At 37.2% G+C, this 25412-nt stretch overlaps 1 protein-coding gene across 6 annotated transcripts in view; it reads right to left on the reverse strand.

Moving 5' to 3' along the window:
- The window catches only part of TMEM117 (transmembrane protein 117), a 508588-nt gene that overhangs the window by 165888 nt on the left and 317288 nt on the right, over positions 1-25412 (reverse strand). The gene's annotated exons all lie outside the window — the stretch shown is intronic.

A 25412-nucleotide genomic window follows, 5' to 3' on the forward strand; every position in this document is an offset into this window, starting at 1 on the left:
TCTGCAGTCCTACATCTTTTTCCAAAAATGTTCTACCTCTCTTTCTCACCTGCAGATTCTGCCCATCTTCTGAGGCCTAGGCAAAGTCACGTCACCACTGTGATGCCCTCACTGCCCCTCCAACTAGTTCTGGATCCACCTTTCCGATGTCCCTTATTGCTTTCTACCTTCTATTTGACTTACTTATGTACATTTGTTCTCCCTCCACTAGGCTTTAAAATCCTTAAAGGTGAAGATTTGTCACTATATCCCTTTGAATAGCTAAGGTTCTTTTATATAAAAGACTGCAAAATATTTGCCTAAAGAAAACATAGCAAAATGATTTGATATAAATGCTTGTTTTTAAAAATGCATTAACAGAATAAATTTCTCATTGGCCACATCCCACATTAATGGTTTCAGGAAATGTCCAAAGTATTATACACAACCTATTATAAGAGCATTTTTAAAAATGTGATGGGATGGGTAATGAGTTTCCTTCTTTCCTCTAATAAAGGAAAACATATTTGGTGTATGTATATACACACACAAACACACACTTCTTCCTTTTTCCAGGAAATTTACCTTCCCTTCAAGAGAAGAGGATATTGTTCCATTAATGGGATTTTTATTTATTTATTTATTTTGAGAGGGAGAAAGAGAACATCAGCATGAGAGGGGCAGAGAGAAAGGGAAAGAGAAAATCCCAAGCAAGCTCTGCACTGTCAGTACAGAACCCAGTGCAGGGCTTGAACCCACCAACAGCGAGATCATGACCTGAGCTGAAACCAACAGTCGAACACCTAACCCACTGAGCTACCCAGGCACTCCTCATTAATTGGATTTTTATTTAATGACATTCAAATTCAAATAGGGCCAATTCAAAATTAAGAAAATTTATACGGAATCAGATATACTGAATTGAGTAACGAAGAATTTTCATCATCCATTAAAAAATACCTCTTTCTTGGTCTTAATATAATATTGCACTCACATGTAACTTCCAACAATGGCCTGACCTGGAATGGGTGAGATTTAATCATTTATGGTGAAAGATTTTGATTCAGTGGGGAGTCCTTCTGGATCAATGACACCTTCAGTAGTGCTAGACTTTCTGTGGAAGGCACATCAATTCTCAAGCAAGCCCATCTTATTGTGCTATACAACATCCAAGAAATGGTCTCTGGAAACATTCATAGCATGCAAGAACACAGGCTCATTTAAAATGCAATCAGAACAGAGGTTAAGGAGCCCAGTCTCCAGGAGATATTCAATCTTAATTCTTTATATTCTTTCTCAACATAATTTCTTGGACTAGGACTCCCACATTACTCCTGGTTGATGAGAACCAAAGAAAGTTCACTGATCTTCATGGAGTAACACTGCAGATTTATGCCAGCTCTAACATAGGGCTTACAATCATTTTGTGTGAGGTAGCTTTGAATCTTCAAATCAACAAATGCCATAAATAGTTTTAATATGAACCCTCAGTTAACTCTTTGAAATCATTAATTATATTGATAATTGTGAATGCAACTAACATTTAAAATTCAAAAGGGAACATTGATTTCACTTTTTAAAAAAATTTATGATTTTCTCATCTATTTTCTTCTTCCCAACAATTTAAAATTACAACTTTTTACTTTCTTACTCTAATGTACATGCATTGTATCTTCAATCAAATAAAATTCATGATATTTGTCAAAATGAACAAAGGGAGATGATAGAATAAAATTTAACCATGGGGCACCTGGGTGGCTTAGTCGGTTAAGCGTCTGACTCTGGATTTCATCGCAGGTCATGGGATCAAGCCCCGTATCAGGCTCTGTGCTGACAGCATGGAGCCTACTTATGATTCTCTCTCCCTCTCTCTCTGACCCTCCCTCATGTACGCTGTCTCTCTCTCTCTCTCAAAATAAATAAAAATTAAATTAAATTAAATTAAATTAAAAATAACCATGAATCAAGTGAGTTACACTGTTACTAAAAAGTGAATAAAAGCAAAAGTATAAAAATTTAAATCGCATGTATTCTTGGGCATAATAAGAGTTTTATATCATACCTTCCCTTGAGGAAAGAATTGTTATTCTTCCAAACAACAATTTTATCCACTACTCCTTTGTAACTTTCTTGAATAGCAAGTCTTGTGTCCATTTTTATTTATTTATACAAAACCTCAAGGTTAAGTAAATACTTTAATAAATATTTCATGTTATACCAGCTTCTTAAAAGATTTAATTAATTCTGTTCAGCAATATTCACCCTGTTCCAGAAAAAAAAGTCTACACGGTAATAAATATTTCCAAGGAACAGAATGATTACTGTGTAGATTTTATTCAATTTTCAATGTTTTCTCCAGGGCACTTTCTGAGAAATACTTATTATATTTTCTAGAAGAAGGCAATCTGCTGCTATATGACCAATAATTATAGCATCATGTTTTGTAAAAATGACATTGAAGGATAAATAATTTTCTCAGGAAAATGACACGATGAGGCAAACCCCGCGCCCACCCCCCCCCCCACACACACACATTTTTTTTTTTTTTTCTGATGCCAGACAGCTGGTCTTTTTCACTCCCCAGCTCCAACTCTTTATTTTAAGTCATATCATCAGATCAATGTCAGGTCACTTGCAGCTAAATTGGCAGGGGCAGAGACAGTCATTAAAGGGATGCATTCAATAAAGAAAAAATCCAATTACCTTCTGCATTAGAGAAATCAAATTCATTTCTGTTGGTGGTCAAGGACAGTCTTTGTGGGAAAAGATGCAGGAAAGGCAGGACTAAAGACCATGCACAAAGGGTGCTATGTAGCATAAATATAATGCAAAACTTGTTGATGCTTCTCCCAGAGGAAGATTATTAGAATTTGAAATTGCAGGTCTTTCTTTCCAAGCTGGGAAAATTTAACTCTTTGAGTCTCATAGATCTTGTCACTCTCCCTTTCCTCCCTATGAGGTCTGTGCACAAAACTCAGAACTTCATTACATCCCTTATCACATTATGCCTTGTCAGGTAGTCTTTCTCAGTAAAATATAAGCTACTGTAGGGCATAGGTATTATACAATCTGAGCATGAGCATGAATGTTGAGATTTCAAAGTCAGTAAATGATTGTAAAAGCAATTTATCTCTACAGAAATCTAAGTGGAAACTTTGCTCCCCTAAGTGGAAGCTGAGTAGATAGGACATGGGGGTAAAAATGGCAACAGAAAGACAGCAGTGACAACAGCAATACCATACGTTTGCTATAGAGCTTCATGGATTACAAAGCTCCTGGAGGTATTTTTCTTAATAATTGTCATAGCAGCCTTATAAAGTAAGTTGCTATTTTCCACTTTCCACCTAATGGAGAAAGAGAAGTCAGCGAGATGAAATAACCCATCAGGATCACACACGGAATGCACTGTTATGTGGGCCAGTTGTGGAGACAGCCTGCCGGCTGACTTCTGAGTTTTTTCTCTTACTAGCTTTTTATTTGCAACAAAGGAAACGTGCAACAAAGTAATTAATCTCTCTGAGCCTCAGCTTCTTATTCTCCATGTATGGACACACAATAGGTATTAGCAGATGTTACAAGAATTATTGATGTTTTTTTTGTTATCTAAAACTTCTACCCAGGGGTGCCTGGGTGGCTCAGTCGGTTGGTTGGCCGACTTTGGCTCAGGTCATGATCTCAAGGCTGGTGAGTTAAAGCCCCACGTCGGGCTCTGTACTGACAGCTTGGAGCCTGGAGCCTGGAGCCTGCTTCGGATTCTGTGTCTCCCTCTCTCTACCCCTGCCCCACTCGCACTCTGTCTCTCTGTGTCTCAAAGGTAAATAAACATTAAAAAAAATTAAGACTTCTACCCATTTAGTCAAGTATAAAGACATTAAACAATTGTTTGTAGGCTACATTGTTCTCATGGCCTGCATTTGCTTTATGTGACTGCGTTAAATGATTGGATTTAGAGTCAAAGGGTTTGACAATCAGTCTCATCTCTTCCATAAAGACAAGACTATAAGATACCGAACTATTAGAAAATGATAAAGATAGAGCATAATGTTAAAATATGTCCAGTCTAAAATTGCTATAAAAAAATAAAACTTATTGCCAAAGGCTGCAATAATCTAAGAAGGCTTCACAGAAGATTTGTATAATAAAACTGACCACTGATTTGTATCCTGTATCATTCTCCAATTTTGCCAGGTTTTTCTTAGCTTGATTATAAACTACGCACACACAGGTACTACATACTATATCTCTAGTCTTACTTGATACAGTTTTAGGTTAAGCATGTGATATTAATGAAAAATATTGATTAAATAGAGATAAAAGATCATAATATAATAATAATAACCGTGGCTACATAGTGCCCCTCTTGAGGTAGTTATTATTTAGCAGAGTATCATTTAAGAAAAATAAGTGTCATTCTCTTAACAATCATATACATTAAGGATATTAATGAACAAGCATATACATATAATTTTCCATGCTATTTTGCAAGTTATTTCATTTTAATAACATATTTTGAACATAATCATATATCAGTACATATATAGCTATTTAAATAGTTTCTTCTTAGGCAAGGTTTCAATTGTATAGAGCCAGAGTTAGTCTCTGGAAAATTCTTCTAAATCTTTAAGGTCATATATGCAAGAAGCCTGATAGAAGTTTCCTTAAATTTTAACACAACCTTGAAATTTTTCATATAATTGTAAATAAGTTTTAAAAATGAAAGAAACCTTTCTAGACATCATTAATTAAAAATAAATTTTAATTTAAAATAAATAAATAATTTCTTCCTTTTTTCTTCTTTCACCATGCATTTACTATGTGCTTTCCACTGAAATACAAAATGTTTCTGTTTGGTTCTAATTACCTTTATAATTAAAGTTCATTTAACATATGTATTATTTATTTCAATTTTTATTTACTCCCTAGTATGAGCACTGACTTATTTAATTTCAGTTTCTTCTCCCTCTGCCTTCTCTCCCTCCATTACCCTACTATACTTATATTATTTTACCCTATTAACTTTTTGACTCTTTGAATATCTTATGTCCCTTTTTTATTTATCATCTTTAAATAGCATCTTCTTCCCTCATCTATAAAGATGGGAAAATCAGAACATTATGCTTTCTTACACTATTCATCATTTCTGTGTTGTTAGGGTTTGGGAGCATTTTTCTTAACCCTGGTTCTACAATTAAATTGACTCAATGATCTTTTTCAGTACTCCTGCTGGAGTTTTCCCACCACTTTCAAAGTTTGTACTTTGTTCTACAACACATTCTTCAGGAAAGGGCATGAGAGCAATGTAGCCTACAAACAATTGTTTAACGTCTTTATACTTGACTAATAATTAGACTGTAAAATTATTGAGTCATTGTTTGTTTGTTTGTTTAGCTTGGCATTAAAGGCATGGCTTCACTTTCTTAATACTGTTGAGTGATACCATGGAGAAATCTAAGATAACTCAAAATGGGATTTTTCCCCCATCTTTACAGGTGAATTGGTTTTTATTGCTTAGATGCCCAAAGTATTCTTTTTTCTATCTTGAGTATTACAATTTTGCTAAGTTTATTGATTGTTGTCTGAAACTTTTCGAGGCATGATTGGCGCTTTCAACCTAAGGATTCAAGTTTTTCTTTACTCTGTTAACTGTTCTGAGAATCCTTAAGTATTATTTTTCTTTTCCTTTATTTTAGTTCTATTGTTTAGTTCTATTGTTAGAGAAACAATTCTGCAGACACTGGTTGTCTTTGTCTTCTATGTGTATCCTAACTTTTAATTCCACTCCCTCAGTTGTGTCCCTTACCTTGATTTTGGGTGTGTCGATTAATATTTGTGGAGAGTCTAATTTGACCTTTATTTCTCTAATTTTCTTCCTTTTGCATTTCTTTCCTGAGCCTACCATCCCATTTCATCCTCTGTTGTCTCACAACATGAGATCTCCAAACTTTTGTACCATTGCTTTGGAAACTTATAAAGACAATGACTTCACTAATTGTTTTTTAATTCCCTGGGGTTTTGTTAATCACAATTTTCCTCTGCTCCATAGTATCATTTTTTTGGTGAAAGTTCTTCACCTGCTACTGGATTTTCTTCTTATTTTCTGCCTCTGTTATTCGTAGAGACAAAGTTCTCATGCTGGTTCCTTTGGAGTTGACTGCCATCTGAATGACTTGAGTTTTTCCTAGACTAGCATTCTGCAAGAAGCTCATATTGGTTGCGGGGGGGGGGGGGGGGGGGGGCAGGGGTCACTCTCAATCATCATCTCCCCCCCCATCCCTAATGCTCTAGACCTCTCAGGGAATGCCACCTTCCTTGGAGAATTATCCAAGAGACAAGTCGTCACCACATCTCCTCTTAGCATTGTCTTCAAACTTAGTGATAGTCACTACGTTTGGCAATCCTCCATCATGAAGATTGTGCTTCAGAGTTAAAGATATGATTTAGTCTTATTTATGATAAAGTTAACATCTCCGATTCTTATATTCCATGTTCTTTGGGATGGTTGCCAAAATATTCCTACTTTCAAATGAAAATTCTATATTGCTATTTAAAGTGGTTATTAAAAGGCTTATTTATGTGACATGTATTTTTGGCAATTTTGAGGACATTTTGTCAAAAGTGATTACTACATCTGTGATATTCTCGTCTGTTTAAATGGTACCTATCAGATGACCTAAATAACATTTAAAACCAGCTTTTAATTAACCTTGTTTTAGATGATCTTCCCCAAATACACCTTTGTTAAAAATAAAATAATTAAACATAATACGAGATTTTGTAGGGATTTGAACATAAGGCAGTTTCAGATTTTCTGGGAGAGGATTTTGAAGAAAAGTTTTGCTTTTATTCAGCGTAGGTCATAATATAAAATTTTAATTAGGTTATCTGGCTACCCATATCTATTATATAAGTGAAATGTGAAAAGTATTTAGTCAACGGAAGGCTAAGTGCTCTATGAGAGCATTTCATACATAGAAATTTCATCTCTTAAAGATAATAGTGATAATGGTCTTCCAGTAGTATGATAGTGTCTTTCATTTATCTACAGCAAAATATGCCACCAGCAACTGATGATTTTCATGGAGATCTAGAATTACTTTTAAACACCTGGATAATTGTTATCATGACCAAGATATTTTTGTTTTTTAGTTCCTTGTCCGCTTAAGAAAGCTAATTCAGACTATCAAAGATACATCACCCCATCACTGTAGTATTCTCTTCCTGACTTTGTTAATACCACTTTTATTTGAATTTCATTGAGGCATATACAGGTGCATGCCAGAAAAATTACTTAGATAGAATTATAAGCCAGTAGTATTGCTAAGCATGAACAGGCAATTAACACCAAGTTTTCAATATCAAGCAATCCCATATTTTGGCAAATGCTTTGAAATTCCCCAGGGTGGTTCATTCAGGGACCGGTAGAAAGGTACAAAGTTCTTTGAATTTGTAGAAGCAGACTTTGTATTTGAGGACTTTTGCTTCCCAAAAAATTGTGGTTACAAATATATTCATTTACCAATAGCCAAAGCCAACATCAAAACGAGTGCATATTGGAGCAAATGGGTGGCTCAGTCAGTTAAGTGTGACTCTTGATTTCAGCTCAGGTCACGACCTCATGGTTGGTGGGTCCGAGCCCCTCATAGGGTTGTGTGCTGACAGCACAGAGCTTGCTTGGGATTCTGTCTTCCCTCTCTCTCTGCCCCTGCCCTGCTTGTGCGCATCTCACACTCTCTCTCTCTCAAAATAAATAAACATTGTTTAAAAAATGAGTACATCCTTACATACCCAGTCCAAGAGGGCAGACTGCTTATCGTTATGAAGAACATGAGCAATGACAGAGAGTTATGACCCACTGATGACAAACCGATGACACAAGGAAATGTCAGCACTTAAATTGGAAAGGAGAAGACGGTGAGCAGGGCTCCAGTATGTCTTTTAATTGCTCATTTTACTTCTTTGCTTCTAAGCAGATTAATAAAAAGTCCTTACCTACAATGCATATGTATCCCAAATTCCTCCCAACAGTATCATTACCATATTGAGGAGTCTGACTCCATTTTTTGGTCTTTTTTTCTTTTTTCTTTCTTTTTTTTTCCTTTTCACTGAAGCATGTTGACATATAAAATTATATTAGTTTCAGGTGTACAACTAATTATATTAGTTTCAGGTGTACAGTGATTTGACAATTCTATACATAACAAAATGCTCTCAACAAAAAGTATAGTTATCATGTGTCACCACATGATTTGTTATTATAATATTTACGATATTCCTTGTGCTGGACTTTTCATTCCCATGCCCTTTTTATTACTAGAAGTTTCAACTTCTTAATCTCTTCACTTATTTTGCATATCCCCCCACCTCCCTCCCCTCTGGCACCCCCTAGTTTGTTCTCTATTTATGAAGTTCCATTTAAAAAAAAATAACTGCTGACAACTTTTAAGCCTCACTGCTCCCTCTTCCTCTTCCCCACACCTGGGAAAGCTAAGAAAATCCTGTGCTCCTTACCCTGCAACAGCAGGAAGTTCAAACCATGTGCAGGAACCCTCACCCTGGCTCCACCCCTTACCCACTATAAAAACCCCACACCAGTCTCTTTACCTGACTCTTTTCAAGCACTTCTGGATCTCTTTGAGAGCCATCCTGCTCTCCCCAGAAAGTTCACTATATGAGGAATAAACCTTTTCATATCTTCTTGGTGCAAATGTGACATCTTCATTCTTGGCATCTGAATAAATTTGGGATGGAAGGGCCATGTTTTTCAGAGTGCTCACACAGTAACAAACCCAACAAGTAATCATAAATGAGGTTTCCGGTGATTTTTTTTCTCATATCTTGTTTGGGAGGCTACCTTTTTCTTATGGACTCTTGGCATCTTATAATGCAAATATATTCTGTCACCAAACAGCAGTGCAAAAGGCCTGCTGGAATTGAGGAATTCAGAGATTTCTAAGAGACTATGTCAAGGAAACTTCACTGTATTCCTGAAACTGTAGCTCCGTGCATCAAAGCCTGACATTATATAAAAACAAAGGCTAATATTGTATAAATCATTCATATAAAATAGGGAGAAATTAAAAGTTCCAAATTTTAGTAGCTATATCCTGAACATAAACTGAGATTCTGTAAAATGCAAAGATCTAAAGTAGCTGAATTAACCCTGCTAATATACTCACCCCCAGAGTATAACCTCCATCACTGCAAGCATCTTGTCCATTTTGTTCACACAGTGTCCCCATGATCTAACATTGTATATAGTAGACTGTAAACTCTCAGTCAACATTTACTGAATGGGTGGATGAAAAAAAGGATACATGGTGAATGAATGAACAAAAGGGAATCAAGAAGAACATGGAATACAGAAGAGACCAGTGAGAAAGGCTAGAAAAAATAGCACATTCCAAGTAGCTCTTTCCTTGTTCTGCTTTTAAAGCCTTTCTAGCAATTAGTGTTGATGACGGTGCTAACAGAAATGGTGATGGTAGTGGTGGGAGGAGGAGGAGGAGGACATGAATGGTAGAGTACTCCCTTTCCTTCCAATCCCATCCCTTCACTCCCTGGAAAGCTAGGAAAACACAGGGCATTTACAGTTAAATTCTAAAAAGAGGTAGAGGTCATCTTTGTCAACTCCTGGAAAAACAAAGAAATCAAAGATAATTTCAAACAAGAGGAATATTAAGCCTAAGATGCATACTTACTCCCATTGTCCATGTGCATAACATATCTGCTTTATTGTAAATACATTTGTAGATTAACTAAAGAAGGACACATATGAATCAGATATTTTAAAGACTAGAAAGCAGTACACTTCCATATGCCTTATATTTGGTGTTAACTTATTGAACAGTTCTGGGGGAGAATGGGGTATAGTGGCATCTGGAGTTGGGACAGTGCCCAGCCTCTGAATCCTTACGTGTTGGGACCTTTGCATCCCTAAGAGCATAGCATTATTTTCTTATCCTCTGCTTAAGTCAATCTAAGGAAAAACAAAATTTAAATTGCATTTCTTTCACAATAGGGAAATATTGTACTGCATAGGACAATGCGTGTTGTTTGTTCCCTTTTGCTGACCCCTAGCCCCCAAGAGACACACCATACCACATACACAGGCATGCATATACAATCAGTCGTACACAACAGCACTTCCCACTGAGACAAAGAAAGACCCAAGGTCCAACCAGAAAGGATTATGCATATTCAGTGAGGAATATTAGCTAAGTATACAATTAAGTAAAGGGAAACCATGGAGGAACGTTTTCTAAATTACCTAGATATGGCGTGAAAGAATTGCTACAAGAAGTATCTGAACATCACTGGCAAACATCAACTGGTGAACACTAAACCTGGAATGTATTCTACAGCTTTTTAGAAGCACAACCAGGGTTTCATAAAGCATGAATATTAATGCACCTGCTTATTATCTCCAATGATAGCCTGCACTGCTTTTGTGATGTATTGCACCTTATTGCTGGATCCCTACTGATTTACAATGAGTCATGGACTGTTTTATTATTAAGTAAGGAAATTGGGCATGTCTCAGAATATAGAAGCATTTAGAAAAAGATACCTGAATCACCTGAATACAGAAATATACACAATCAAAAAGTACCTTCCCAGGCAAGGTCTGCAGAGTTCCAAATGGTGTGTTAACAAATGCAAAATAACTACAACATCCCCCAGTACGATTTGCTTTACACCACAATGAATTATAATTAGAATAAATAGAAAGAAAGAGACTACTGATTTTGCTGAGCAAAAAGCCAGCAGAAAAATATTTACACCACCTTCTGACATGCTATTCTTCTTGGGTGGCCAAATTACAAAATGACAGTAGCCCAATATTACATGGCTGAGAACTTATTTTTGGTTTTTGACTTGAAAGAATGAGGATTTTCAGCATGCATACCTTCTCTACCTTGTTAACATAAATGACTATTACTAGAGAAATGAATTATAAAAATATACCATATATGATGACTTTGTGACAGTATATATGAATGGAGAACCAACAGGGAAATCTATAAAGGATGTTTTTTAGAAATTTAACTAAAAGAACCGTTATCCACCAAGGAGCCCTTGGAACACAGAAAGGGCAAACATCTCAAAAGGAAACTCAATCTTGGGAAGCCAAGATGGTGGAACAGAATGGAAGTTTTTTGTGTGTCTCACATCCATGAAATACAGCCAGACCAACACTGAACCATCCTGCACATCTAGAAAACTGTCTGAGGATTAACACAACAATCTGCACAAACTGAAACAAAGCACTCAGTAGGTATGCACTGCGGAGAGGTAAACATGGAGAGCAAGAAGCCACGGTGAGCAGGGAAGTGCTTTTACAGGCAGACAGAGAACAGAGAAGGCAGGGGTGGGGGGGAAATACAGGAAAAGCACCCTGCCCCAAAAGCAGCTGGAGAGAAAGTGGAAAATTGGAAACAGCTACAGGGACTAAACTAAAAAGGGAGAAGGAGGAAGGAAAGGGCTGAAATTCCAAAAGATTGTAAACAGGGGGACTGCAGAGTCTGCAACTCCACAGCTCCATACCTGGCAGTGCCCTGGTGGGAAGGGCGAATCCCCAGGAACAGGGTGGGGTCTGGGAGGTTCTCGGGCAACACAGGGAAAAGCGGTTCCTCTGCTGGAAGGACATTTGGTAGAGACTGCTGAAGCCACCTGGTCCCAGCAGACCCCAGAAAATGGCCACATTCACTGGTGCTGGAACAAGGTCATTAAAGGTGAAGCATGGTGCCAAATGTGTGTTGTGATTTTCCATAATCCCTGAAATGCAGCTGCTGCACTATCTGACAAAATTTTTCTGGGGCAGGCTGGCACCTGGCTGCAGTCTCAGGGCACCTGGCCGCAGTCTCAGGGCGCCGGCAGCAGCAGGGTCCAACAAGTGTTGCTGGGTGCACCAGACATTCCGCCATTGCTCATTTAGCCATTGCTTGGTGAGACCACCCCCCCTGCCCCCTGCAGAGGGGCGGAACAGGTCAAAGCCCCAGTCCTTCAGAAGTAAGGGGCCAGGTAAAACAGCCGCATCCGAGACAAAACTCAGGAGAGAGGTACTGCCTGGGGTTTGATCACGGAGAGTGAGAAAGCAGGGACTGGACGAAGGCTGAAGACAGAGGACAGGTGCGTGACTGCTGATCTGGGAGAACAGACTGGGTAGCTGGGTGGCGCCATTTTCACCACTCACGCGCATACGCATACGCACCTACAAGCGCCACAACAATTCACTCCAGTAGGCTAGCAGCGCCATCTAGTGGAGAACAGAGCCGTTACACTAAGCCCGCCCAACTGGGCCAACCTCATTCTTCAAGAGCACAAGTCTCACCGCCTGCTTAGTTTATGGACTATAAAGTGCTTCATAGTTTGACTTCTAAGGGAAAATGAAGTAATTTCAGTCATATTTCAGTCTGTTAGCAGGTACATCTATTCAATTTTCTTTCTTTTTTTTTCTCTTTTTCACATCTTTTTCTTGAATACAGAAAGAGAAAAAATTCACTTTTGTTTTGAATTTTTATTAAAATATTTATAACTTTTTACTATATTTTTTACTTTTGTGTAAATTTTTTCAAATTCTATTTTACTTCCATCATTTTATATTAGTCTACTACAGTATATTAATTTTCAAATTTAAAATGATTTCCTTTTTCTTTTTCTTTTTTTCTCTTTTTCATTTCTTTTCTTTTTCTTGAACACAGAAAGAGAAAAAAATCATTTTTATTTTTAATTTTTATTAAAAATATTTTTCCTTAATTTTTTTCTACTATATTCTTTATTTTCTGTAAATTTTTTCAAGTTCTATTTTACTCCCATCATTTCATTATAGTCTACTTCAGTGTCTTCATTTTTTTTAACTCTCAAACAATTTCCTTTCCCCCGCCCCCGTTTTTGTCTCTAATCTATCAAACCACTTTCAACACCGAGAACAAAACACACCTAGGATCTAGCATCAACTATTCGATTTTTGTGTGTGTTTCTAATTTTTTAATTTTAATATTTTGTTAACTGTAATTTTTTTAATTTAAATTTTTCTACCTCATTAATTCCTTTTCTCCCTTCAAAATGATGAAACGAAGGAATTCACCCCAAAAGAAAGAACACAAAGAAACGACACCCTGGGATTTAACCAACACAGATACAAGCAAGATGTCTGAAACAGAATTTAGAATCATGATAATAAGAATACTAGCTTGAGTCAAAAATAGATTAGAATCCCTATCTGTGGAGATAAAAGAAGTAAAAAATAGAATGAAATTAAATAGAAATTAAATGCTATAACTGAGCTGCAACCACGGATGGATGCTGCGGCAGCAAGGATGGATGAGGCAGAACAGAGAATCAGTGATATAGAGGAGAAACTTATGGAGTATAACGAAGCAGAAAAAAAGAGGGAGATTAAGGCAAAAGAGCACGATTTAAGAATTAGAGATATCAGTGACTCATTGAAAAGGAACAACATCAGAAGCATAGGGGTCCCAAAAGAGGAAGAGAAATAGGGGTAGAAGAGTTATGTGAGCAAATCATAGAGGAAAACTTTCCTAACCTGGGGAAAGACACACCAAAATCCAGGAAGCACAGAGGACCCCATTAGATTCAACAAAAACCGACCATCAACAGGGCATATCATAGTCAAATTCACAAAATACTCAGACAAGGAGAGAACAATGAAAGCAGCAAGGGAAAAAAAATCCCTAACATACAAGGGAAGACAGATCAGGTTTGCAGCAGACCTATCCACAGAAACTTGGCAGGCCAGAAAGGAGTGGCAGGATATATTCAGTGTGCTGAATCAGAAAAAATATGCAGCCAAGATTCTTTATCCAGCAAGGCTGTCATTCAAAATAGGACAGATAAAAAAGTTTCCCAGACAAAAATTAAAGGACTTTGTGACCACTAAACCAGCCCTGCAAGAAATTTCAAGGGGGACTCTCTCAGGGGAGAAAAGCAACAAAGATTTGAAAGGACCAGAGAACACCACCAGAAACTCCAACTCTATAAACATCATAATGGCAATAAATTCATATCTTTCAGTACTCACTCTAAACGTCAATGGACTCAATGTTCCAATCAAAAGACATAGGGTAACAGAATGGATAAGAAAACAAGATCCACTTATATGCTGTTCACAAGAGACCCACTTTAGACCTAAAGACACCTTCAGATTGAAAATAAGGGGATGGAGAACCATCAATCATGCAAATGGTCAACAAAAGAAACCCGGAGTAGCCATACTTATATCAGACAATCTAGACTTTAAGATAAAGACTGTATCAAGAGATGCAGAAGAGCATTGTATCATAATCAAGAGGTCTAGCCACCAAGAAGACCTAACAATTGTAAACACTTATGCGCCAAATGTGGAACAGCCAAATATATAAGTCAATTAACCACAAACATAAAGAAACTTATCGATAGTAATACCATAGTAGTAGGAGACTTCAACACCCCACTCACAGCAATGGACAGATCATCTAATCAAAACATCAACAAGGAAACAATGGCTTTGAATGACACACTGGACCAGATGGACTTAACAGATATACTCAGAACATTTCATCCTAAAGCAGCAGAAAATACATTCTTCTCCAGTATATATCGAACGTTCTCCAGAATAGACCATATACTGGGACACAAATCAGCCCTAAGTAAGTACAAAGAGATCGAGATCATACCATGCATATTTTCAGACCACAACGCTATGAAACTCGAAATCAATCACAAGAAAAAATTTGGAAAGGTAACAAATACTTGGAGACTGAAGAACATCCTACTAAAGAATGAATGGGCTAACTAAGCAGTTAAAGAGGAAATTAAAAAGTATATGGCGGTCAATGAAAATGATAACACCACAACCCAAAACCTCTGGGATGCAGCAAAGGTGGTCATAAAAGGAAAGTATATAGCAATCCAGGCCTTCCTAAAGAAGGAAGAAAGATCTCAGATACACAACTAACCTTACGCCTTAAGGAGCTGGAAAAAGAACAGCAAATAAAACCCAAAACCAGCAGAATACAGGAAATAATAAAGATTAGAGCAGAAATTAATGCTATCAAAACCAAAAAAAAAAAAAAACAAACAAACAAACAAACAAACAGTAGAACAGATCAATGAAACCAGAAGCGGGTCTTTGAAAGAATTAACAAAACTGATAAAACACTAGCCAGCTGGATCAAAAAGAAAAAGGAAAGGACCCAAATAAATAAATCAAGAATGAAAGAGGAGAGATCACAACCAACACAGCAGAAATAAAAACAATAATAAGAGAATATTATGAGCAATTATATGCCAGTAAAATGGGCAATCTGAAAGAAATGGACAAATTCCTAGATACATATACACTACCAAAACTGAAACAGCAAGAAATAGAAAATTTGAACAGACCCATAACCAGTAAGGAAATCGAATTAGTAATCAAAAATATCCCAAAAAACAAGACTCCCGGGCCAGATGGCTTTCCAGGGGAATTCTACCAAACATTTAAAGAAGAGTTAACACATATTCTCTTGAAGCTGTTCCAAAAAATAGAAACGGAAGGAAAACTTCCAAACTCTTTCTATGAAGCCAGAATTACCTTGATTCCAAAACCAGAGACCCCACTAAAAAGGAGAACTATAGACCAATTTCCCTGATGAGCATGGATACAAAAATCCTCAACAAGATATTAGCCAACAGGATCCATCAATACATTAAAAAAACTATTCACCACGACCAAGCAGGATTTATACCTGGGATGCAGGGCTGGTTCTATGTCTGCAAAACAATTAACGTGATTCATCGCATCAATAAAAGAAAGGACAAGAACCATATGATCCTCTCAATAGATGCAGAGAAAGCATTTGACAATATACAGCATCCCTTCTTGATAAAAACCTTCAAGAAAGTAGGGATAGAAGGAACATACCTCGAGATCATAAAAGCCATATGTGAACGACCCAACACTAATATCATCCTCAACGGGAGAAAACTGAGAGCGTTCCCCTAAGGTCAGGAACAAGACAGTGATGTCTACTCTTGACAATGTTATTCAACAATAGTATTAGAAGTCTTAGCCTCTGCAATCAGACAACACAAAGAAATAAAAGGCATCCAAATCGGCCAGGAGGAGGGCAACCTCTCACTCTTCGCAGATGACATGATACTCTATATGGAAAACCCTAAAGATTCCACCAAAAAACTGCTAGAATTGATTCATGAATTCAGCAAAGTTGCAGGATATAAAATCAATGCACAGAAATCGGTTGCATTCCTATACACCAACAATGAAACAACAGAAAGAGGAAAACAAGGAATCGATCTTATTTATAATTGCACAAAAAAAATAAAATACTTAGGAATAAATCAAACCAAAAAGGTGATAAATCTATATGCTGGAAACTATAGAAAGCTGATGAAAGAATTTGAAGAAGACACCAAAAAATGGAAAAAGATTCCATGCTCCTGAATAGGAAGAACAAATAGTGTTAAAATGTTGATACTACCCAAAGCAATCTACATATGCAATGCAATCCCTCTCAAAATAACAGCAGCATTCTTCACAGAGCTAGAACAAATAATTCTAAAATTTGTATGGAACCAGAAAAGACCCCGAATAGGCAAAGCAATCTTGAAAAGAAAACCAAAGCAGGAGGCATCACAATCCCAGACTTCAAGCTATACTACAAATCTGTAATCATCAAGACAGTATGGTACTGGCACAAGAACAGACACTTAGATCAATGGAACAGAAGAGAGAACCCAGAAATAGACTCATGAACGTATGGCCAACCAGTTTTTGACAAAGCAGGAAAGAATATCCAACGGAATAAAGACAGTCTCTTCAGCAAGTGGTGCTGGGAAAACTGGACAGTGACCTGCAGAAGAATGAACCTGGACCATTATACCATACACAAAAATAAACTCAAGATGGATGGAAAACCTAAATGTAAGACAGGAAGCCATCAAAATCCTCCAGGAGAAAGCAGGCAAAATCCTCTTTGATCCTGGCCACAGCAACTTCTTGCTCAACACATCTCCAGAGGCAAGGGAAACAAAAGCAAAAATGAACTACTAGGACCTCATCAAAATAAAAAACTTCTGCACAGCAAAGGAAAGAATCAGCAAAACTAAAAGGCAATCAACAGAATGGGAGAAGATATTTGCAAACAACATATCAGATACTGGGTTAGTATCCAAAATCTGTAAAGATCTTATCGAACTCAACACCCAAAAAAAAACAAATAATCCATTAAAGAAATGGACAAAAGACATGAATAGACACTTCTCCAAAGAAGACATCTAGATGGCCAACTGACACATGAAAATATGCTCAACTTCACTCTTCACCAGGGAAATACAAATCAAAACCACAATGAGATACCACCTTACACCTGTCAGAATGGCTAACATGAACGACTCCGGTAACAACAGATGTCAGCACGGATGCGGTGAAAGAAGATCTCTTTTGCATTGTTGGTGGGAATGCACGCTGGTGCAGCCACTCTGGAAAACAGTATGGAGGTTCCTCAAAAATCTAAAAATAGAACTACCCTACGACCCAGCAATTGCACTACTAGGCATTTACCCAAGGGACACAGGTGTGCTGTTTCAAAGGGACACATGCACCCCCCATGTTTATAGTAGCACTATCAGCAATAGCCAAAGTATGGAAAGAGCCCAAATGTCCATCGATGAAGGAATGGATAAAGAAGATGTGGTATGTGTGTGTGTGTGTGTGTGTATACACACACACACACACACACACACACACACACACACACATACATACACAATGGAGTATTACTCAGCAATCCAAAAGAATGAAATCTTGCCATTTGCAACTACATGGATAGAGCTGATGGGTATTATGCTAAGTGAAATTAGTCAGAGAAAGACAAATATCATATGACTTCACTTATATGAGGACTTTAAGAGACAAACCAGATGAACATAAGGGAAGGGAAACAAAAATAATATAAAAACAGGGAGGGGGACAAAACAAGAGACTCATAGATATGGAGAACAAACAGGGTTACGAGAGGGGTTGTGGGAGGGGGGACGGGCTAAATGGATAAGGGGCACTAAGGAATCTACTCCTGAAATCATTGTTGCACTATATGCTAACTAATTTGCATGTAAATTTAAGAAAATAAATAAAAGAGTATCTACTTAAAAAAAAAAAAAGGAAACTCAATCTCATGTTAAGGATCCCAGCATTCCAGTTTTCTGAATGAAATGCCTAATATATGCCTGCCTTAATGATAAAGGCAAAAGAGTTGGCTCAGTCTCCCAAACCCAGCATCAGTATATAGTCTAATGCTTATATAATATATACATTAACCTAATGGTTATATATATTATATATATATATATATATATATATATATATATATAGCCTAATGCTTATATAATACCACTTCTCAAAATGTTTCAGATGATTCTACAAGCTAACAAATTCAAAGCTATACAGGTCAGTTTAATGAAAAGAAATTCATTGGCAACTGGGTTGCCATTCCTACTGTTAGTAAACCCAAGAAAAGGGTGATTGTCACCCATCTGAAATACCACCTTTGTTACACTTTCAGAATTTGAGGAATTATAAAGAAAGGCGACCACCAAGTGACATGGCTTATAAGTTTAAGCAAGTGTTATTCTATGTTGTACTGTTGCCTGAAGACAGATATAATTGTAATGTTATGCACTGAATATTTCGGTGATATAATAACAAGCTTAGAAATTTGAAAGCAATAACCTGAATGTGTATCTGTGCAATGAGAAATCCTACTTATCAAGGTGTCTAAAAATAAAACTTCATATTCTCATTTCAAATACAAGTAAAATAATGGTTTTTGGTCATGCATGTGTTTTAAAAATTAAACCCAGTAAGTGTGTCTTAATCAAACTTTTCTTTTGTTTTTGTTAATATATCAGATGTAGCTACATATTCAAGATGTTTTCATTGAAGTTATTAAAAATGTTATATATATCAAAGAGCACAGAATGTACATGTAGGGAATAAAGAATAAAAATAAATTGTGTTTTTAAATGTTTATTTGAGAGAGAGTGCACATGAGTAGGGGGAGGGACTGAGAGAGAGGGAGAGCCTGCCTAAGCAGGCTCTGCACTGTAAGCACAGAGCCCCACAAGGGGCTCGATCTCACAGTCAGATCACCACCTGCACCAAAATCAAGAGTTGGACATAGGGCACCTGGGTGGCTCAGTCAGTTAGGCGTCTGATTTTGGTTCAGGTCATGATCTCCTCATTTGTGATTCAAGCCCTGCATCGGGCTCTGTGCTGACAGCTTGGAGCCTGGAGCCTGCTTCTGAGTCTGTGTCTCCCTCTCTCACTGCCCCTCCCCCACTCATTCTCCCTCCCTCCTTCTCCCTCTCTCTCTCAAAAATAAACATTTTAAAACAATTTAAAAAAAAGAGTTGGACGCCTAACAGGCTGAGCCACCAGGTGCCCCAAGAATAAAAATAAATTGAGTATGTTCCCACTACCTACCTTGGAAAAAAGGGAGAACAAAATCAAAGGCCTTTAAAAGTCCTCTGTTATTTGTCCCCAAGAAAATTAAGAAAATTACCCTGTCCACCTCTACAAGAGGTAACCACAATTCTGAATCCTGTATTTAAAACTCCCATTTTCCTGCTTTTCCTTGTGGTCTCATCTGGATGTAACCATAAGTACAATAAAATATTAATTAGTGATATATACATATATATCTTATATTTATAGGTAAACAGAATACAGTATGCTTTTTGCACAGTAGTTTTCTGAGCTTTAACTAGAGTGAAGCATATAGTTATATCTTTGATCTTTAGTGCATCTCTATTGATAGTTTCTTTTGTTTATGATTTGTCAACCTTGATTGATCTTATAAAGTTTTGTCAATTTTTTTAGGCTTTCCAAATTTTTAAAATGTTAATCCTCTCTATAATAACTTTATTTTTATTATATTAATTTCTGCTATCTTTACATTCTTCCTTCTACCTCTTGACTGATTCTCCTGGGTTTTTCCCCCCTAAGTTCTTAATGCTGAAACCTTATCTCATTCATTTTTGCTATTTCTTCTTCTTTTTTTTAAATGTTTATTTACTTATTTTGAGAGAGAGCATGAAGCAGGAAGGGGCAGAGAGAGAGGGAGAGAGAGAATCCCAACAGGCTCCACACTGTCAGCGCAAAGCCTGATGCAGGGACAAACCTACAAACCATGAGATCACAGCCTGGGTTAAAATCAAGAGTCTAATACTCAACTGACTGAGCCACCCAGGTGCCCCTTTCTTCTTTTTTTTAACACAAACACTATGATGGTGGATTTATCAAATATCAAATTGTCAACTCATCCTTTATAAATTTTGAAGGCTTATGACAGGGTATATATAAGTTTAAAATTGTTATACTCCTTCCTGCTGAACTGATTCTTTTCATCATAATGTATTAATTCTCTTTAACCCTAAAAATGCTTTGCTCCCCCCCCAAATCCATTTTGCTTCATAACAATATAACTACATCAATTTTGTTTTTGATAGTATTTTCCTGGTGTATGTTTTCCATTCTTTTACTTTTAAAATTTCTCTCTCTTCATGTTTTGGGCATGACTCCTGAAGACAGCATGTGGCAGGCAGAATTCAAAGAATAATCCTCAATGTTCCTTGCCCTTTCCCTTTTAGATCTGGGTTTTACTCACAACTATAATGAGCTATACTCCCATGATTATGTTTTATAACAAAAATAACATTATTGGGTATCCCAGATTTAATCATGTGAGCTGTTTAAAAGTAACAGGAGAATCAGGTATATTTAAAGCCTGAGGGAGATTCATTGCAAGGGGTGGTCTCCTCTTCTGAGATGGAAGGGGCCATTTGAGAGGACATAAGAGTGGCCAGGGCAAGCGAATAGGGATCTCAGCCCTACAAACCAAAGGAACTGAATTTTGCCAACAAGCTGAATGAGCTCAGAAATGTGTTCTTCTCCAAACCCTCCACATAAGAAGCAGTAAGGCCAATACCTTGATTTCAGACTTATGAGATCCTTTTTAAAAAAAAATGTTTACTTACGTATTTTGAGAGGGATGAGGGGCAGAGAAAGAAGAGAGAGAGAATCCTAAGCAGCCTCCATGCTGTCAGGGCATAGCCCAATGCAAGGCTCGATCCCATGAACTGTGAGATCATGACCTGAGCCCAAATCAAGACTGGGATGCTCAATCAACTGAGCCACCCAGGTGCCCCATCAGACTTAGGAGATCCTAAGCAGAGAACCCAGCACAGTCCACAAAGATTTCTGACTTCAGACCAGTGAGCTAAAGAGCAGATCTTGTTTTAAGCTAAGTTTGTGGTAACTTGTTATAAAGCAATAGAAAATTAATATAAAGCAGGGAAATGGAATTGCTTTAAAGCTAATCTGTCCATCTCTGTACTTTGACAGGAAGGTTACAGTAATTGTGCTTACAAAAATAATTTATTTCTGCCACTTCATTTTATATCATCTGTTGCTGAGACTTTTCTTTTTTCTTTCAGTTTTCCTTCTTTCATATTGATTTTTTTATTTGTGTTTCATTCCGCTCTTCTCTATTGTTTTGGATGCTAAAATCTTCATTTCTATTCACTAGGAAGTTGCCTTAAGAATTTTTCTCTGCATACATAAATTAGTAAAATCTACTTAATTAATAGCACCACTCTACACCCAAACAGTTCACAGAACTCAGAGTGACTGAACTCTGATCAACCCTTCCCAACTTAAATGCACATTTTCCCAGAATTTTAGTTCCATTTGGCTTTTATTAACACTTGCTTATTTTTAAAAATAAGACATGAAGTTTACTGTTTCATATAGTAATTTTTGCTTATATTTAAAAATATATGAAATATTGTTTGTTCACAGATCCCTCCTTGAATCTCAGATTGCCTTTTTATGATTTTTTTTTTTTTATAATGTTGCCTTGAGAAGTTTCTTCAGTGAGGGTCTGTTAGGGATAAAGCTTCCTTTACTTTTTGGGGAAATTACTACTTGGCTCTTGTTATTGCAAAAGAATTTTCATGGAGTTTATTATTCCAAGATAATTTTCTTTTAGAGCACGGGAGGTATTATTCTCCTGGCCTCCATTGTTACCAGTTGGTGGTTTTGCTCTCGTGACCTTTAAACTTATTTTTCCTTTGTTGATACGTAGATTCACCCCCATTTGTCTAGGTATGACTTCTTTTTTCCTGTTCTGAATTTATTATACCTTTGGAAGATGAAGATTCAGGCATTTCAACGGTTAAGGAAAAATCTAAGCCTTTTTTTTTTTTCTTCTATATTGCTTCTCTCCCATCCTATTTTCACCTTCTGGAACTTTGATGAGATGCACAGAACTTCTCGCTTCATGTTTCTTACCTTCTTTTATGCATTTTCTATTTCTTGTACATCATTCTGGAAAAATGTGTTTCAGATTTACTTTAGACTTTACCAATTCTCTCTAATATACTCTTCAAAGCAGCAACTAAACTCTGCATTATATAGTTTTATTTCTAAAAGTTTCTTGGGGGATCATTTTCAAATGACCCATTCTTTCATTCCTTACGTATGTTTTCAATTCCCTCTTTATTTATTTGAATGCATTATTTGAAAATACTATTTTATCTTCTGTATGGATAATTCTAAGAACTGAAATCTATGTAGATCTAATTCTGTCAGTTGTATTTACTGCTATTACTCATGATACTTATTTCTTGCGTGTGTTGTAATTTTTTATTATGCAGTTATGTTTACTGGCATTTGATTTGTGGAGATGTTTAAGGACTGATTTGTTAATGTGCTCCTCCATGGAGAATCGATGCTTGGTTCTGTGAAGGGACCTAAAGAAACTTCCAATCTGGGATCACTTTAAAATAAATTCTTGGGGGGCGCCTGGGGGGCGCAGTCGGTTAAGCGTCCGACTTCAGCCAGGTCACGATCTCGCGGTCGGTGAGTTCGAGCCCCGCATCAGGCTCTGGGCTGATGGCTCAGAGCCTGGAGCCTGTTTCCGATTCTGTGTCTCCCTCTCTCTCTGCCCCTCCCCCGTTCATGCTCTGTCTCTCTCTGTCCCAAAAATAAAAAATAAACGTTGAAAAAAAAAGAAAAAAAAATAAATTCTTGGTGTGGGGTTTTCAAAAATCTGCAGGTAGTGAGAATTTGGGCCATCCACCCACTTGAGGCACACCTTATGGTCAGAGTTCTCAGAGGGGACTTCATTTTTCTCCTCTCTCCAGAACCTAGGACAAGACAACCACGTTTCAAAGGTGCTTCCCTATCTGGGGCAATTTTTTTCCAGTCAACAGTCTACTGAGAATGTAGTTTTTCAGGATTCCTGGCTTTATGTTTACTACTTATGATTTGACCACATATCTTACCTGAGCCCTCAATTTTGCCTCCTTCCTCTCACACAAGTATATATAACAAGAGTGCTCGGTGACTAACATCTAGCAGACGCCCTTAGGCCTGTCAATGACCCACTCCCTACTATGGGTTTGAGTCACATTTTATTTTTGGTCTCAGGATATTCTTTACTTCCCTAAAAAAGATTATGGTTTTAAAAAGATTTCTGTTTTTATTATTTGTTTATGGGGCGCCTGGGTGGCGCAGTCGGTTAAGCGTCCGACTTCAGCCAGGTCACGATCTCGCGGTCCATGAGTTCGAGCCCCGCGTCAGGCTCTGGGCTGATGGCTCAGAGCCTGGAGCCTGTTTCCGATTCTGTGTCTCCCTCTCTCTCTGCCCCTCCCTCGTTCATGCTCTGTCTCTCTCTGTCCCAAAAATAAATAAAAACGTTGAAAAAAAATTTATTATTTATTTGTTTTTAATTATATAGCTAAGATGTTTTGTGCTGGGAGGTAGTGTGCTAGTTGCTGTTGCTTTTTCCTGGTTATCCAGTTTACCACATTCCCAGTAACAGACCAATGTTTTTAAACCCTTTTTATCGCCCCCATTTTAGCAATGAATAGAACATGATGTGTCAACAAACAATTCAAGTTTCCATCATTATCTCTAGGGAAGCATGATTAATGTCTAGAATAATTAATTCTAGAAAGAATAAAGACATTCAATAATTTTCAAAAGTGCACAGTCAAATAAACCCCACAGATTCTCTGGTTTGTTTTTAAATCTGAACATATAGAAGCTGGTTGCACTTGAGAAATGCTTCCCCTCCCCACACATACCTAATTGCTACTTTTAATCAATGAGAAGCAGAGAAGAGGCTAATCAAAATTTTTACTTCATGGGATGCCTGGGTGGCTCAGTTGGTTAAGCATCCAACTTCGGCTCTGGTCACGATCTCAGTTTGTGAGTTCAAGCCCCGCACTGGTCTCTGTGCTGTCAGAAAGGTCATCTTGCTGTTGAACCTGGATGCAGACTAAATGCAGGACTGCTCGACTCCAAAGTGCACACTCTTGGCCAATGTACTACTATGTGCCTACTTCATTAGTATTAACAATGTTTTACTTCAACTTATAATTTATTATCTATATTCAGATTTTGGGGGGAAAACATAGTTCATTCACTCAGTGCATTCAGCCAATGTATCACTACACGAATATACATAATAATTTTCAAAGCACTCTTAGAAACATCAGTTCCTGTGTACCAGTAGTCATTCTGTGGTAGACAGGTTTGACAATCTTCATTTAACAAATGGTGAAGGAAGTGGACACAGAGAAGTTTCATGACTTGTACAGAGCAATGTACTACTACAGCCAAACTAGGTCACGGTATTCTTCATACTCTTCTTTAATTGTACTTGCATTTGGAAAATGACAATTCCCTTATAAGAAAAGACTGAAAACGCTGGGCATTCAATATGTCCTGAAAGACAACTCTGTCACAACAGTAAGCAGGAGGCCAAGCTTTTGGGTGCAGGGGACCTTGGGTGCTATGTGTGGTCCCCTACCTCTTCTACTGAAGACCCCACAGCTGGAGAGGAAATGAAGTTGATATGTGATCACCCTGCACTGTCCCAAATCTACTCCTATTGCTGGTCTACCCTTCTAAGATTATTTGTTACTAGTGTCAATATTACCTTATATATTTATCTTTATGCTTAAAGCTGACTCTGACTATAAATAAAATGTACATTCTTTAACTCTTATGTTTAGCCATGGGATTTCAAAATGTTTATACATTTGATATGTATTTATTAAATATTTTCCTTTTTAAAGCTTTTTGACCGTGACACACTGATATATTCCTTCAGTTATAGAAAAAAATTAAGTTGCTAGTTTAACTCACTTTAAAGCAATGTTCAATTTACCAAATATTGAGAACGAACTCCGGGGCCTTACACTAGACTCTGTAATAGTTCATTGACTTGCCCAGGTTGTTCACCTTATACTTGAGATTGTAAGTCCTGCATTCCTCATAAGATTGTTGTGGGGCCTTGTGATGGTCAATTTTATGTGTCAGTTTGGCTGGGCTAAGGGATGCCTAAATAGCTGATGAAACATTA

This window comes from Herpailurus yagouaroundi, unplaced genomic scaffold (assembly GCF_014898765.1).
Source record: "Herpailurus yagouaroundi ecotype Mexico unplaced genomic scaffold, PumYag 166, whole genome shotgun sequence".
NCBI classification, from domain to species: domain Eukaryota; kingdom Metazoa; phylum Chordata; class Mammalia; order Carnivora; family Felidae; genus Herpailurus; species Herpailurus yagouaroundi.